Below are 16,473 nucleotides of genomic sequence, written 5' to 3'. Positions count from 1 at the left end.
TTAAATCCTCAAAAAAATGAGGATAAAACAAACTTCAGAAAATAATATATTTGAACATAACTCTTTGGGTTATATCTATGTGAAAGAGGCCTTCAGAAATAGAAGATGGAAGTGTGAAAAAGATATTTGTATTAAAAATGCCAGGGATAGCATATATTTTTTTTTAAATTCACTTAAAAACATTACAAAAAACATAATATAGAGAACTTAAATCTGGACTTTTTTTTTTTGTTTGCTGTCAATAGAAATGTTATCATTTAGTGCTCTTGCACTTCAAATTATTTTAATCCCTTTTATTTACAGATTTTTATCATACTTTCCATAACTTGTGGACCAATGTTTCAGCCTATATTCTTACAGTAGCCTTACAAGGAAGAAATACTAACACAGAAATCTACAAACCTAGCTTTTGATGTGGTGCCACGGAAAGAATACTTTTGAAATTTGACACACCTTTCACTTCTGCCTCTGCCATTTACTCATTACATTTACGTTGCCATTTACAAATTTCACTATGTGATGTCCACACAAGTAATTTTGGTGTCACTGGTAGTTTATCTATCTACCTAGCTAGCTAGCTGGCTAGCTCTACCTACCTACCTATTGTCAAAAGCTCATGAAAAAACAGGAGTGAAATCAACAAATCACTTAAGTAGAAACTAGTAGAAACTAGTAAAAATGTATTGTACACACACCAAAAAGACAGTTTGCAAACCAGAAGCGCACAAAGTAAAACATGGAATGAAGCTCAGAAGTATATTGTTATTAAGCAGCTTACAGAGTAGGAAGGCAGTGTTTATTTTTTACAGTTACAATATTAGAATTTTCTTAAATGAAAGGGAATTGTTTAGTGGTGATCTCATATCAATTTTGAGTAACTAAGTTTTGTTTATGATTTTCAGAAGCGTAACCAAGAAGTGACCCAGGTCAAGTTAACATCACTTGTCTTGTAACCTAAACTAAATTAAGCTTTGCTTGTATGACTAACTGGTTCTGTCTGCTCAGGGAATTCTCATTTGTGTTTGATTTTAACACTGTCTATTGTCTATTTGGTGTCCCCCCTTTTTTTTAAGTAGGCTCCACGCCCAGCATGGTGCCCAATGCATGTTTGAATGCACCACCCTGAGATCAAGAGCTGAGCTGAGATCAAGAGTTGGATGATTTACCAACTGAGCCACCCAGAATTTGGTATTCCTTTCAACCTATAGTTTCATTAATTCTTTGTATGTTGTGACCCTTCATTCTTCTGTAACTTCTATAAGATGATGTCACAACTTCCAGATCTACCTTTTATGTCATTTAATTTTTCTTAAGAAATGAAACAAGTTTCATTTTCTTTATCTTTTGTGGTGTGTTCTGTAAAAATCCCTTGGCTTGATCTTTCATCATGTTGATTTTTCTGTTTAGCTTTTTTAAGATAATGATTTTTAGTCTCTTATCATGGAAAATTTCAAACATATTACAATAGGAAATATATTATAATGAAATCCATGTATCTGTCATTAACTTATCTTTAATAATTATTAACATGTGACCAGTTTTGTTTCATCTCCCAGTCCTGACGGTCTCAAATTTTAATTTCTATGATCAGATTTTTAATTTTCATGATCTGTTTAATTATTTATTTTATGTGCTCCATGTTTATTTGTAGAATTGTCAGTTTTCAGGTATAAATTATTCAGTCACTCAAATCTGTAGGCTCCATTTCACTGTATTCTTAAATGTTCAGTGATTCTAGATTGTGCTCTCAATTTTATGGCTGAAATTTCTGATTAGACTATCTGCTGTGTGTGTTTGCACAACCCAAGGAGGGGTTAGTGGTTGTGATGAGCTGCTAGAATTTGTGCAGCAGCCTGTTTGCACAGAGAGGGCCTGGAAGAGACAGGTGCCACTGCATGGAATACTTCAGCAGCTAGTCTTCTGGGTGTGAGGACACACCACTTCCCCTAGGTTTTGCCAGCCACTTGGAGTTCTGCCTCATTTCTCTAACCCAAGCTCCTACCTACTGATGCCTCCAGGATGCAGAACATCCCGCCTAGCCAAGAAGCCATGTACCAGGAGTCTGACCTCCTAGATACTCCCGCTACTGGACCCAACTAACTAATGACCCTAAGAGTTACCCCAGCTTCTGTCTTCTCCCCATCCAGCCCTTCTAGCTCTGCTCTCATGGTCTACCTAATGTTGTTCTACTTATGTTTGCTTTCCATCTTTCAGTTATTCCCTGTAGTTTCTGGTCAGTGAGAGGTTTTTCTCTGTTTTTCTAGTATAGTTATGAATTTAAAAAAAAATTTTTTTTTTCAGGGGCCATATGACAGCGATTAAGAGTGTGGGCTCTGAACACAAGCTACCTGGATTGAATCTTGGCTTTGCTATTTCCTGTATGATCTTGAGTAAGTGTATTAAATTCTCTGTGCCTCAATTTCCTCAACTGTAAGATGGAGATCAAAATGATTCATGAGGCTGTTCTGAGGATGAAATGTATTGGCATCTAAAATGCTCAGAACAGGGGCACGTGGGTGGCACTGTCAGTTGAGTGTCCGACTCTTGGTTTCGGCTGAGGTCGTGATCTCAGGGTTGTGAGTCCAAGCCCCACTCAGCGTGGAATCTGCTTGAGATTCTCTCTCCTTCTCCCTCTGCCCCTGCCTCCCGCTCTCTCTCTCTAAAATAAATAAATTTAAAATATATAAATAAATAAATAAATAAAATGCTCAGAAAAATGTTTGGTTCAGAGTGTAGCATGATTCTAACATACAAAGCCAAATTCTTCTTCCTTTTCTATCACGACTACCCCTTTCTTTTTTGATTGTCCACTTTCACTTTATAAAAAAAAAAAGAGCACATCCAGGGAATGCACACTTCAAGGACGTCAAACAAAAGGACACTGGAACACTGGTGTCTTTGGGTGACATCATATTGGCAGTCAAGTGTCTTAACACTCAACTTCCAGCAAAACTGAAGAAGAACCCAATAAATCTATTAAGTGATGGATCATTAAAATTCTTTCAGTGATGGATAATGAGGTGATATTTGGCACTTAAGTCAGGAGTAGTTCAACAAGTGAATGCTAGTGCTCTAAAAGTCCTCTTCACAGTTTTATTTATGTGATTAAAGTTTTTTTAGTTTACATCTGTGAAACTTCAAAAATGAAAGAGAATTGAAACTGAACTTTCATTCTAGCAAAAAGGAAGAAATCAGAGGGGCAGACAAACCATGAGAGACTCTTAACTCTGAGAAACAAACTGAGGGTTGCTAAAGGGGGGATGGGGTAACCGGTGATGGGCATTAAGGAGGGCACGTGATGTGATGAGAACTGGGTGTTACATGCAACTGATGAATTACTGAACACTACATCTGTAACTAGTGATATACTATATCTTGGCTAATTGAGTTTAAATTTAAAAAAAGTAATATTCCCTCCAGGGATATGTGACTTAATAAAAATAAGAAAAGCTTCATTCATCTCACTGAGAACTGTATTTTTAACAACATTTTACTTTTTGTCTTAATAATTACCAACATTTTAATGTATTTTATATTGTTTTTAAAATTGAGGGTTAATAATAATTGTCATGATAACTCAATTTAGACAAAACATTTAAAACATAGAGTCTTGTGGTCATAGAAAAGCTGAAAACTTTTAAATTCCACTTTCATTTATTAAAAAAATATTTAGTCAGCACCTACTCTGTATGGGGTCCTGTCTCAAGTGCTAGGAAGTCAGCAGTGACAAAACAGAAAAGAAATTTCTATTCATATGAAGTTTGCATTCTAGTAGGTAGGATTCAGATAAAAAACAAATAACAAACACATAGAAAATATAATGGTAGAGACACGTATTTTTGTGCCAGAAAAACATGGTAGAGTGTTGAATGACTTCCAAGCATAAAATATATTAGGATATTTGGTGGGGGGAAATGTGAGTTTAGGGAGAAAAAAAGAACATTCACAGGAAAGGCTTGATCATGCCTTTTTTTTAAAAATGGGTGATGGTTATGGTCATATGGCTATAACCTTAGATTCCACTGGAATATTAAAAAAAAGTAATATAAAAGTTTTTTATATTAATAAAATAAAAAAATTTTTATTTCATGCCACTTTTTACAATACACTGAAATCTCATTCTTCAAAAATAATGAAAAAATACAGATATCCTTTTTATAATGCATGAGAGTGTACAGAGTTTTACAAAACCATGTGAGCAAGTTTGAGGACCACTAAATAGAATGCTCGTTAGGGGTGGAGAAAGGATGATGCTAGAATGTGAAGTAGTAACTAGAATCTTGATTTTATTCAATGTTTCCGTCTGTGACGAAATATCACTTAAGAACCTGAGTATGAATTCATGTCAGTTTTTCCTAAATATTCTCTTCATATTTATGTCAAACAATTGCTTGAAATTTGAACACCAGATATCCTTTTAATAATATAATGATTGAGCAACTGTTTTTGATGTTTAATCAATCAAAAACAATTTGACAAAACTTCAAAACAAACAAAACCAGTGAATTCTGAAGATCTTGATAAATTATAGTTAGAAAAAGAAAGGGGACCTGCTTTTATAAGGGTCATTGTAGTTTGGAAATTACTTCTAATGATAGTAGAAAATTTTTGTATAAACATTCCACAGCTCCTGAGACCTGTGATGTTGAGGGTAAATGTAGCCTAGAATACCTCTATCTGTGATGATTCTGAGCATCCAGTACTGCATGAACCTAATCCTTTGTTTCCGGTTTCTACTCACAGTAAGAAAACGATCATAGGTGAAGTTAGGAGGGCTTGTCTCCATCTAGTGGTCAGTGTATTGTACTAATACTATTATGCTAACATCAAAATATGGGCATTTTATTTTCTTAACTATAGTGAAAAATGCCTTTAACCAAGATACTATTGTTATTTTCTAATCGTGTCTGTCAAATTTGACAATAATCAGCTAGAAGATACATAATCTTGGGGCACCTGGGTGGCTCAGTCAGTTGAGCATCTGACCGACTCGATTTCAGCTCAGGTGGTGATCTCAGGGTCCTGGCATCAACCCCACATTGGGATCTGTACTCAGTGGGGAGTCTGCTTGTCCCTCCTCCCCCTCTGCTCCTCCCCTGCTCATGCTCTCTGTCTCTCAAATAAGTAAATAAAACCTTTAAAAGAAAAAGATACATAATTTAAAAATAGACACATAGATATAAATGGCTTAAATGTATTGTTCCAAAATCCCATGAGGCTGTTTCTCAGCTCAAAAAAAAAAAAAAAGGATTTCTTCCTATTAAATGTAATTTCAGGTACAACTCATGTTGTCACAGAAAGATACATTAAATTGTTTGATTTTATTTTCATATTAGGCATTTCATTTTGACACCTACATGTGAAACAATATTCATTAACAAATACTGAAGATTGATGACACTGTTTAGGGCTGTTCTTAACTAACAGAAAGAGTATTGTGTCTATTAAATTTAAAATATTGCTTACCAAATAGAGAGACTAATTCCTAATGGGTCTGTCATACCTAGTATTTTCTTTGTAGAAATGCACCATTCTTCATAATGACTTTTTTCTCTTTCTTTTTCTTTTTCATAAACCCATTAGAGATAAGAATGTTAATCACATATTGAAATTGTATTATAAAAATAATGCTACTTTTCTTTTCTGTAAGATGTCACAATTTATAAATGGTCTCATATAGTTTCTATTATTATCTCCATCTTCATTTAACAAAGGTGTCCGGTGACACTCCACCCCATTAAGACCTTAGTGAGATTGACTTATACATTCATTTATGCCCATATAAGTCCAAAACCCTCCCTCAAGATTTCTGCAAATGTCCAGAGGGCTCTCACTCTCAAAGCCACTCCATCTCTGGACTTCTGCAATCATGCCATACATCTCTTGTCTGCAATATGGCAATCAAGACATGAAACCAGATCCATTCTTAATTTCTAAAAAATTACCCATTCAACCCTGGCTTGTAAGAGTATAGTAAATGTTGCTGAAGAATAGAAGGAATAGAAGGAAGATAGAGAAGTTTAGTCACATCCATTCAAACTTCAATTTGAACATTAGTCAGGTGGGTTCCGAAAATGTTCTTCCGTCTCTCCTCCACTGGGGAACTTACAATGGTCTTTCTCTCCACCAGCGCCTTAGACTCAACCAAAGGCCTTGTGATAGATAGGATGCACTCTTTACAAAGGAATTGTAAACACATTTTTCTAACATAGAGAAAAAGAAATTGATGCACAGTTTCACAGGAATACTGTGCTGAGTATTTGAAACACAGGTGAGTAAAGATGACCTCTATATCTCAAAACCTTATGTCCTGTTTAAACTTAAAAACAACCAAAAAAATTCTTGGCCTATGACGTGAGAAGTTATTTCCTACATAAACTGTGGATTTAATGTGCAAGCAACTCAAATAGAGGTCTACCCAGAAGAGGAAGAGAAAAAAAATTTTGTCTGTCTTTGATTAAGCCATTTATGACACAGTCAAGTGGTTGTAGTTTTATTTTGCAAACTAGAAATTGCTTGCCTTGAGGCCCTAAAATCTGTAGTAAGAGGGGGTGGTTTATACTTAAAAATGCAAAGTATTAGACATGAAGGTAACACCCTGCCTTCACTTTCATTAGCAATAAACAATAGGTGATCTCACCTGAGTTATTTTACAGGTTAGGTTTGCCTTATTTTTAAAAATCATGGTGTTTGGAATATCTCCCTCTCAGCTTTCTCAGATCTTTGACCAACTTTCTCTTGGCCTTGACTACCAGGGGGAATAGAAAAGAGATTAATCAGCAGAATAAATGGATACGATTAGAGGCTTGCCTCAAATTAAGAAAAGGACTTCATATTACATATTATGAAAAGAGGTAGCATAGTGTGGGATGGTGATGGAGACCAGTCAGTATTAACTCATTATGTTGACAAGGGACTCACATACAAGCTGTCCAGTCCTTTCTTGTCATAACAGAAAATATTTGCTCTGTAGGTCAAACTAGGCTTGATATACTGGGTTTGAGTAGTTCAAAGATTTCTGAGCCATTCGGACGAGGGTCAAATGGCAACAGATCATGGCCAGTGACTTTCATGTTTTTTTCCTCCCTCTGGGACATTGGAAGCTGTGCAGGCTTCTAAGGAGAAAAATGGTTAGGTATATTCCAAAAAATCTTACAAATACTAACTCCCAAATGACAAGTGTAATTTATACTGGATGAAGAGAAAAGGAGGCAAATATCATGTGTTTCACTGCCACAGAGTGTAGAGCAGCTAAGCTCTCTAATTCCTCAAAAAAGCCATGTTCTTCTTGCCTGAGACTCAGTTTCTCCTCTTTTCCCCATCACCTGCTGAGGTAGCTGGTCTCCATAGATAGCTCCCCAGGGAACCTTGCCTCCTTTTACTCATCACCTTGGTATAGCTTCCCCTTGAATCTGGACGTTCCCTATGACTCATTAGGAAACAACATGATGTTGAAGTGATGCTATAGGGTAGATGAGCCTTGGTCAGGGAAAGTCTTACTGATTCCATCTCTTAGGGTCTCACTCTTCGGTGAGCCTTGAGCTGTTATGAAAAAAAAAAGTGCTCCAGTTGTGATAGGGGTTGGAGCATAACACACTGAGTATCACATAGAGCCCAGGAATCTCTCTGCTAAGCCCTGCCCAAATTCCTTACCCATAAAACTGAAGCCTATAATAAAGCCTCTTGCATAAAGCCTCTAAGTTTTGGGGTCAATTGTGATGCAACAGTAGGTAACCAGAACACTTGGTTCCCATCAGATCACTTTCCAGGTCTCAATTAAGATTTGATGCCTTCAGGGAAGCCTTTTCCAACCTCATAGTCTGGTTTGGGCATCCCTTCTAGGTACTGCCTCATCCTAGCGGTTCACATATTGTATTATAATTGTCCACTTATTCTTGTCTGAGATTAGTGAGAGCAAAGACTGTGTCTGAATTGATTATCATTGTGCCCTCAGAACCAACAGTGCTTGGTATTATAGTAAGCAATAAACAAACATGCCCCATTGAATCAATGAGTGCATTTCTGATGCAAGTAAACACTGATCTCTTACTCCACTGGAAATAAGCCCCTTGCCTGTTTCACTATTTGATAATCAGCTTCCACTAAAAGCAATCATGTAAAATATATCTCAGCAAACTGTAAGAAGAACATGCATTGCATAATCCCCAATGCCACTCAAATTATTAAAAGACGTGGAGGATTAAGAAATAGGTTTGAGCAGTAGAATTTCTTGTCTAAATATTCACTAAACTCCATTGTTCTGGATTTTGACCAATCAAAGTTTGTTTAATCTTGGATCAGTGCTGTCCTCATAGCTTTCATGGGTGAGGAGAATTTTAAGACTGTGAAGGTTCATGAGCTGTGTGTTCTAAATGGAGAAAAATGCCCTCTTGTATCCTATAAATAAGACATCTGTGAATTGGCAAACACCAGCACAAGTTCATCTTATGACAGTAAAACTGTCACGAACATGTTTAAACTGAAAGCATACAACTCGGGAAAGGTTACAAGATGCAGATGTCATGTAAGGCAGTGAATTGAGCCAAATGACCCAAAAGATGTAATGGGCAGGAATTTTTATGAAATGAGTAAGAAATCAGAGAAAGGGAAACACAGATACACAATAGGATGGCCCTCACTATTATGTCACTTGGTGGGTTCCTGGAGTCATCTGAAAAGTGGAATATTTTTCCACAAGCATCTGACCTTGATTAAAGAATTGCCAAGAAAAGGGCCAAAGGTATTACCACGCGCTCATCTCAGTCATGAACTTTGGTCAGTCTTCTTAACTCTGGGCAGTTGTTTACAGTTTCTTGTGAGACCTACCCCAGTGCTCTTCTATCATTGTGAGCCTGAGAAGGTTCTCTGGGGTAAATGGTATTGCAGCCTCTGCCACAGAGAGCAGCCCCCACACGCTGCCTTCTCTGTGGGATTCTTTAGGAAATGAAATTCCAATGCACTGACATCTCAGTGAGAGCTGAATGTTTCCTACAACATATCCCTTACCAAGAATTTCCTATCAAAGAAAAGTGCAATGTGAGAACACTGGGCCAATGTGACTTAATATATTTTTTCTGCTGTACTGCAAAATGTAATATATATATTTTTTTATATCAAAATTTATTTTTCCATTTGCCTTTAAGGTCTTGATTGTCAACTGCATGTTATATTATTTATACCTTATCTAAGGGTACCTGCAGGAAGGGAAACCCCTCTGAAGTTTGTTTTTTTTTTTTTTGAGAGAGAGAGCACGTGTTTTTTTTTTTTTGAGAGAGAGAGCACGTGACGGGGGGAGGGGAGGAGTGGAGGGAGAGGGAGAATCTTAAGCAGGCTCCCCGCCCGGCACAGAGCCCAAGGCAGGGCTCGATCTCATGACCCTGAGATCATGACCTGAGCTGAAACTGAGTTGGATACTTAACCGACTGAGCCACCCAGGCACCCCTGAAGTCAATATTACTATTCTAATTTCTCCTAAGGGGAAAAATTAAGACATGGTCCAGAGGTTACCTGTTGCAAATTAGAAAAGCATATAGTCCAAAAGCACCACATAATAATTTGAAGCCCCTTTTCTTCCATAAACTGACCTGTCTCTCTGTATTCAGGATTATATAAACTAGAACCCAGCATGACCTTAGACATGTAGTCAAAAGTTCTTATTTTAAAGTCAAGGCCTAGAAAGTTTAACTAAATTGCTCAGATTCACATAGCTGGTGGCAGAGCAGGAATTACCTGCTAATGTTCTTCTGAGTTCATCTGACATTACCTGATTTCTCAATGAGATCCAGATACTCAAACTTCTGAACCACATAGAAAGTAAAATTTTTTTGAAGAGGATGCCAAATGCTTTATAAATTCTTCTTCCCAATGGGACACCTGGGTGGCTCAGTCAGTTAAGCGTCTGCCTTCAGCTCAGGTCATGATCCCAGGGTCCTGGGATCGAGCCCTGCATTGGGCTCCTTGCTCAGCGGGGAGCCTGCTTCTCCCTCTGCCTGCCGCTCCCCCTGCTTATGCTCTCTCTCTCTCTGACAAATACATAATAAAATCTTAAAAAAAAATTCTGCATCCCAAATAACTAAATAACTAAATACAATTAATGGGGATCTATTACTTCCCCCAAAAGATTGGGTTTGCCCTTTAAGTGACACAGAAAAAAATAAGAATTCCCAAATAAGAGCAGCCAAGAATGGTCAGATATTTTTCCAATACATATCTCTCTTGATCAAGTACAATATTTTTACTTCCTGCAAGGGGAAAAGTGAACCTATTATAAAATGATTTAAGAAAACTGATTTAAGAGACAGTTGCTCATTTTTTCTTTTAGTGGAGAAAATGGAAATAAGGAAGTAGTCTTTTGGATAGCATGAGAAATATGGAGGAAAAGGCTGAAGTGGGAAGAGACAAGAAAAATAAAAGAAAAAGAGCTCTTTAAGTAAGGAATCAAATGTATAATTATTTGAGTATAGTTATACCAAAGAGAAATTCTGGTCCAGTTTCACTTAGCATATCACCCTGCTCCTGACTTTGATCTACCGATCATGTCTTCCCATCCAGTCAATCCTTAGCCACTAGGAAATATTCTTATAATGCCAACAGATAACTTGCATAAGGCATAAAATTAATTTAAGAATAGAGTTTTAATTGATTTCTCATGCCAGAGATTAACAGTAATCCTTTCCCAAGGTTGTGTTTTCCTTATGTCCTTACTGTATAACATTTCTATTGACTTTCTGAACTCAAGTATCAAGCAAACAAAATGGCAGCCAGCAGGCCCTACAAAAGAGGAGCAAGGGGTAGCCCCATGGACAAGCCAGATACTTCATGTGCTTGGGGACAGCAATGGTTTCCCTCATACCTCATTATCAAGCCGCCCGTTAAGATACTTTATTGAGGTCAAAGAAGCTGATCAAAAACATATACTTAGAAAAAAAATATATTATTACATGAAGCTTGAGGTTTCTTCCTTAGAAGTAAAGTAAGAAATGAGGGAGATTTATGTATTTCTGTAGTTGAACACTGTCTTGGGTTAGGGCTCTTAATGAAACACAGCTGCTAAAATTTGCTCCAAAGTTTAAGACAATAAACCTCTGATATTCCACAGAAATGATAATTCTGTTGAAGTGCTCTTCCCAGAACCAAACCCAGAACATGGGATTGAAAATATCAGGGCTCAGAGGACCCTGAAAGATGAAAAATATTTCCATAAATGGAAATAGAAGACAAATTTTACAAATCAGAGATTAATTCATTCAGGCTGGGAAAGAATGTTAAAAATCCAAATCACTTCACCTGTGCTTTGTTGACATCATCATATTATGGTAAGTACCCATTAGGGTGGTTGACCTAATATTTACATTTTCTTTCTGTGATTCTTTTCCACTTTCTAAATTCATCAGAAACATCACAAAATCTTGGGTAACAATGTTGCCATTTTGCCTTTCCTATCTAAGAAATCCAGCAAATGATTTTTGGATGAGCATCTTTATGCATAACTCAGGATAGCCATATATATGGAGATAATCATGAAGAAATGTTGCAAACATCTCTTCATAAGTTATGTACATATAAATAATTGTGAAAATTACTTTCATAGAATTTGGACAAGATTAGCTAACTTTTCAAATTGAGGAGGAAAAAAAACTTGGAGAAGTATAAAGGAAGCCTCAGAAGGGCGGGGAGAGCTTCAGAGAGGTTATGAGAGTCACATGACAGAGGACCTTATAAGCTTTGGTAAGGCCTTGGCTTTGGGTTTGACTGAGATGAGAAGTCACAATGGGTTTTAAATGGGATTATCATCATCTGATTTAAGTTTTCAAAGGATCCCTCTGGATACTATACTGAGATTAGTTTATAGAGGAATATAAGTGGAAGTTGGGTGACAGACTAAAAGATCATTCTACATGCTAGGCTAAGGTTAGTTTATGGGGAGTCATGTTGGAAATAGTCAATGTGGCTTGTTTATGTGATTTCCCTTGATCCCAGGGTCCTGGGATCGAGCCCTGCATTGGGCTCCTTGCTCAGCGGGGAGCCTGCTTCTCCCTCTGCCTCAGACTTCCCAGCTCTTAAGACTTAGTCTCAAATGGAGTCCAAGGAAACTCCACAGAGCAGTCTATACAGCATTCCCATGGTTGTAAATAGAAGGTTTTTATTTGGAAACCATCTTATGTGCTACTTGTTAGGGGAAAGTTGCTCCAGCAGCATTGACTGAATGTTGGGTCATTCCTTTCCTCCATCATTACATACCCTTATTTGAGCTCTATTTTGGTAGCCTTCCTTTTCTCTTTTTTCTTTTTTTTCCCTTTCTTTCTCTGTGTGTGTGTGTGTATGTGTGTGTGTGTGTGTTCCTGAGGTTTCAAGATGTCTCAAAGCTACACTGAAGACAGATTGGCTTCTGTTTATCATTCTTCTGATGATTTGTGGATGGTTTCCTTTCTGATACTCCTTATTTATACCTGCCAAACAGTTTTTACAAGTATCACCTTCCCTTCTACAGAAGAACTCCTAGTGTTTCTTGTAGTTCAGATTTGCTGAAAATGAATTCTCTCAGCATTGATTTTTCTTTGGTCAGCTTTAATATGATATTATCTTTTTTTCCTTTCAGTCCTTTAAAGTCATCTTTCTGTATTCTGGCCTCTGTTGTTTCTCATGAGAATTCAGCCTTTCTTTCTGTGTGTGTGTGTGTGTGTGTGTGTGAGAGAGAGAGAGAGAGAGAGAGAGAGAGTAAGAAGTTTATTAAGTGAAGATATAGAAAAAGCTCTCAAGGATGAGAGGGGTCCCAACAGGGTTGGGACAGGGTTACCAAAGGGGCCTTTAGGGTTGGTCTTTTATAGAAAGCTAACCAGGGAACTTAAATCTCTATTGATAACACCTTCAATGGCTTACTTCCTTTTTAGGGGCTGGTTATTCTTTGTTGGTCACAGGTGATTATCATGCGGTCCCCCACCCCACACACCTAGGGCAGGGCAGCAGTCCCCCACCCCTCACCATATGCCTAGGGCAGGGTGGTCTGATTTGTCCCCTTATATCTGGTTTCCCCACACCTCCACATTTTTGGGACATCTGTGAGCCTGATCACCTAGCCCCCTATCTATCTCTCCCTACGTAGCCCCACCTGTCCCTTACTCATTCCTCCCCCTGGAATAGTAACCCTAACTGCCATTAAGGAATTAGGGGATGGGACAATGACCGCTCTGGCTGCTTCCTGCTGAAATGGGGTGGTGGGCTGTGTGGCAGTTAGAATCTATCCAGGGGTCAATCCAGGGGCTTATGGTATGGCTCCAGGGGGTCATGAGGGGTAGCAAATGGTACATGCATCAGCAGATGCAAAAGGATGAACATGAAAGGGAATGCAAACTGGTGCAGCCACTCTGGAAAACAGTATGGAGTTTCCTCAAAGAGTTGAAAATAGAGATACTCTATGACCTAGCAATTGCCTTACTGGGTATTTACCCCAAAGGCACGAATGTAGTGATCCAAAGGGGCACCTGCACCCCAATGTTTATAGCAACAATGTCCACCTTAGCCAAACCATGGAAAGAGCCCAGATGTCCATCGACAGATGAGTGGACAAAGAAGTGGTATACACACACACACACACATACACGATGGAATATTATGCAGCCAACAAAAAAATGAAATCTTGCCATTTGCAATGACCTAGATGGATGGAACTAGAGGGTATTATGCCAAGCGAAATAAGTCAATCAGAGAAAGACAATTATCATATGATCTCACTGATATGCGGAATTTAAGAAACAAGGCAGAGTATCATAGGGGAAGAGAGGAAAAAATGAAACAAGACAAAACCAGAGAGGGAGACAAACCGTAAGAGACTTTTAATCTCAGGAAACAAACTGACGGTTGCTGGAGGAGAGAGGGGTGGGAGGATGGGGTGGCTGGGTGATGGACATTGGGGAGGGTATGTGTTGTGGTGAGAACTCAGCCTTTCTTATTCTTATTGATATTTCCTGGAATGTAATCTATCAAAATCACTTTATCCTTAACATTTAGCAGATTGACTATGATGTACTTAGTTTTGGTTTCCTTTATATTTGTCTTGCCTGGGGTTCACTAAACTTGAATCTGTTAAGTACCACAGATCTCAGACACTGGTCAGTTTGTGGCTTTTTTTCTTTTCTTTCTTTTTCTTTTTGCATTATTTTTTCTTGGTGCTTCAGTGTGCATAAATGTTATTGGTCTATCTTTAAATTCAAGTTCACTGATCCTTTTTCAGCAGTGTCCAGTCTACTATTAAGCCCATCACATGAATTCATTTCTGATACTGTGGTTTCCATTCTATAATTTTCATTTATTTCCCTCTTATAGTTTCCATTTTTCTGATGAAAGGTCTCACCTTGATATCTGTGAGTCTTCTTTTATTGACTGATTCTTCTTTTGATTTTGGATTATATCTTCCAGTTTCTTTGCATGTCTCATAATTTTTTGTTTGCTAGACATGCCGGGTCATTGCCTCTTTTAAGCTATGTTTTCACTTGATCCACATGTTTAGTTTATCTATTCACTGCCAGCACCTTTCTGCTCTTTGTCTTTCCTTTGTTATTATGTCTTCCCTTGCTTTTTATCACATTAGTTTTTTGATTGTTGTGGGGTTTTTTAATACTTCTTGGGACTAGTGAGCTGGTTTATTGTTAGATAACCAAGGCTTTGTTTCATTAAACACTTGCAATCTACTAAAGTTGTAAGACAAACAAATGCTTCAATTCTTCTATTTTGGAGAATTCTGGTTCATGGAAGTAAAGGTTGAGATCAGGGTGGATAAGAGTAGTCAAGGGAGGTATTATGAAGGACGAGGACTTGAAGAGTGCGTTAGATATTGACCAGAGGGGAAGGAGAAGCATTTTTGGCAGAGAGAACAAAAAAACTAAGGGATAAAGAAAAATAAGTAGGACATTTGCAGGTCTCTGAAGAGATGAATATGAGAGCTAAGGTTAATGTGAGATTAGAAAAAACCATGATGAAAGAAATTTTTTAATTCTATTTTCCCTTCCTGTTATTTATTCTTTTATGATTAAACAATATGAATAATATAGTGTCCTCCATACTATTCCATTACTTCTCTACAAAGAGCTGTCAATGCTATTTCCTGCCCTGATATCTTTATGTTTTACCCTCTATGTTCAATAAACTTATCAAAATACAATTAGGATGTTTTCCATTTAGATTTGACTTTTCCTCACCACTCTAGATTAATTCTTAGCTCCAAAAAGTCAAATAATAGAAAAGTGAAAAATGAATTGTCAAATAAATCAATATTTCATCTGTGAGGGATTAAACTACCAGTATGAATAATTATTTTCATGAATTTATTGATTTTTTTACCAAATTTACCAATCAATATAGTTAAAATAATTGAAGTATCTATATAAATAGCAATGAATCATGAGACCCAAACTTATAATTATCATTTTTCATTTTGTCAATTGCCATGCTAGAAACTATTTTCTCTTCCATAAACCTTTAAATTCTCTTCAAATTCTCCTTTATGACCTTTAAATTCTCAGCTCTGTTGGACTTTTAACACATCAAAAACTCTATCAGTATTCTACAAAGAACAAATAATAATCACAAAAAGTGTCTGCTCTGTGGTAAAAGAAATTCCTGGCAGGTTCCTCCCTAAATAAAAATAACTGGAATGACTCCCATAAAATTCATGTGGTCCACACAGAAATAGTTGGATTTCATCAAGACCTCAAAAATGTCTGGTTAAAAACATAAGAACCACACTAGAATAAACTTCCTATTGATGAGATCTCTCAGATCATGGAATCCCTTTAAGACAAGCTTATCACTGGAACCCCTGAAAAACACACTGAACAAAACACTAAACAGTAAAAGTACCAATAACAGTTTATGTGGAGGTGGAGCAAAACTCCATTTTGCCTCCAAATACTAAGATTCTCAGAGATTCATGTAATACTTGCATTTTTTCCTGCTATGGAAAGCTGTTTCTTCAGTTAGAAATTATATAGGCATATCTTGCTTCTGTGGTTTTGGTTCAGCATCTTTGACTCGGTTATATTGTTGATAATCAATGAAAAGAAATGAAAGTGTTCTTATTTAGAACCCACTGTCTCTAAGTCCTAGGATTTCAGTAGTGTGCTCAGCATTGGTGATAGAACTCTATTTTGATTCCCTACCCAATCTACTGTGGGGCCAAGGACAGTTGTGAGAAGACTAGCCGGGACAAAGCTGCTTTCTCTGGCCTTGGAGGAGAAGTATGTGAAATTAGATTGCCAGGGATTGAACTCATAACCTATTCTTCATTAATTTTATTCTATTCCTAACATGAAATGTAGACTGAATTGCCATTTAAGAAACTAGGGCAAGTATAAATAGTAGTAGTATTTAAGACGTTTAGGTGATATGTAAATTTAAGCCATTGATATGACAAAGTTTGGTCATAAAATGATTAAAATCACAATATATTGTGGAAGCAAAAATATGACTTGAAGACAC

General features: G+C 37.2%; 2 long non-coding RNA genes across 3 annotated transcripts in view; one reads left to right on the top strand and one right to left on the bottom strand.

Moving 5' to 3' along the window:
- LOC118553701 (uncharacterized) overlaps nucleotides 1-2,717 on the top strand; it is a 258,776-nt gene extending 256,059 nt beyond the window's left edge. For both annotated transcript variants that reach the window (XR_004926153.2, XR_013441111.1), the window contains 2 exons: nucleotides 1,074-1,188; nucleotides 2,302-2,717. This is a non-coding gene — a long non-coding RNA (uncharacterized LOC118553701). The remainder of the gene's footprint in view (nucleotides 1-1,073; nucleotides 1,189-2,301) is intronic.
- LOC118553704 (uncharacterized) overlaps nucleotides 1-16,473 on the bottom strand; it is a 39,205-nt gene that overhangs the window by 9,446 nt on the left and 13,286 nt on the right. The gene's annotated exons all lie outside the window — the stretch shown is intronic.

Source organism: Halichoerus grypus, chromosome 9 (assembly GCF_964656455.1).
Source record: "Halichoerus grypus chromosome 9, mHalGry1.hap1.1, whole genome shotgun sequence".
In the NCBI taxonomy this organism is placed as follows: domain Eukaryota; kingdom Metazoa; phylum Chordata; class Mammalia; order Carnivora; family Phocidae; genus Halichoerus; species Halichoerus grypus.
Note: the sequence above shows the minus strand (reverse complement) of the source record. Positions and strands in the feature narration are given on the sequence as shown.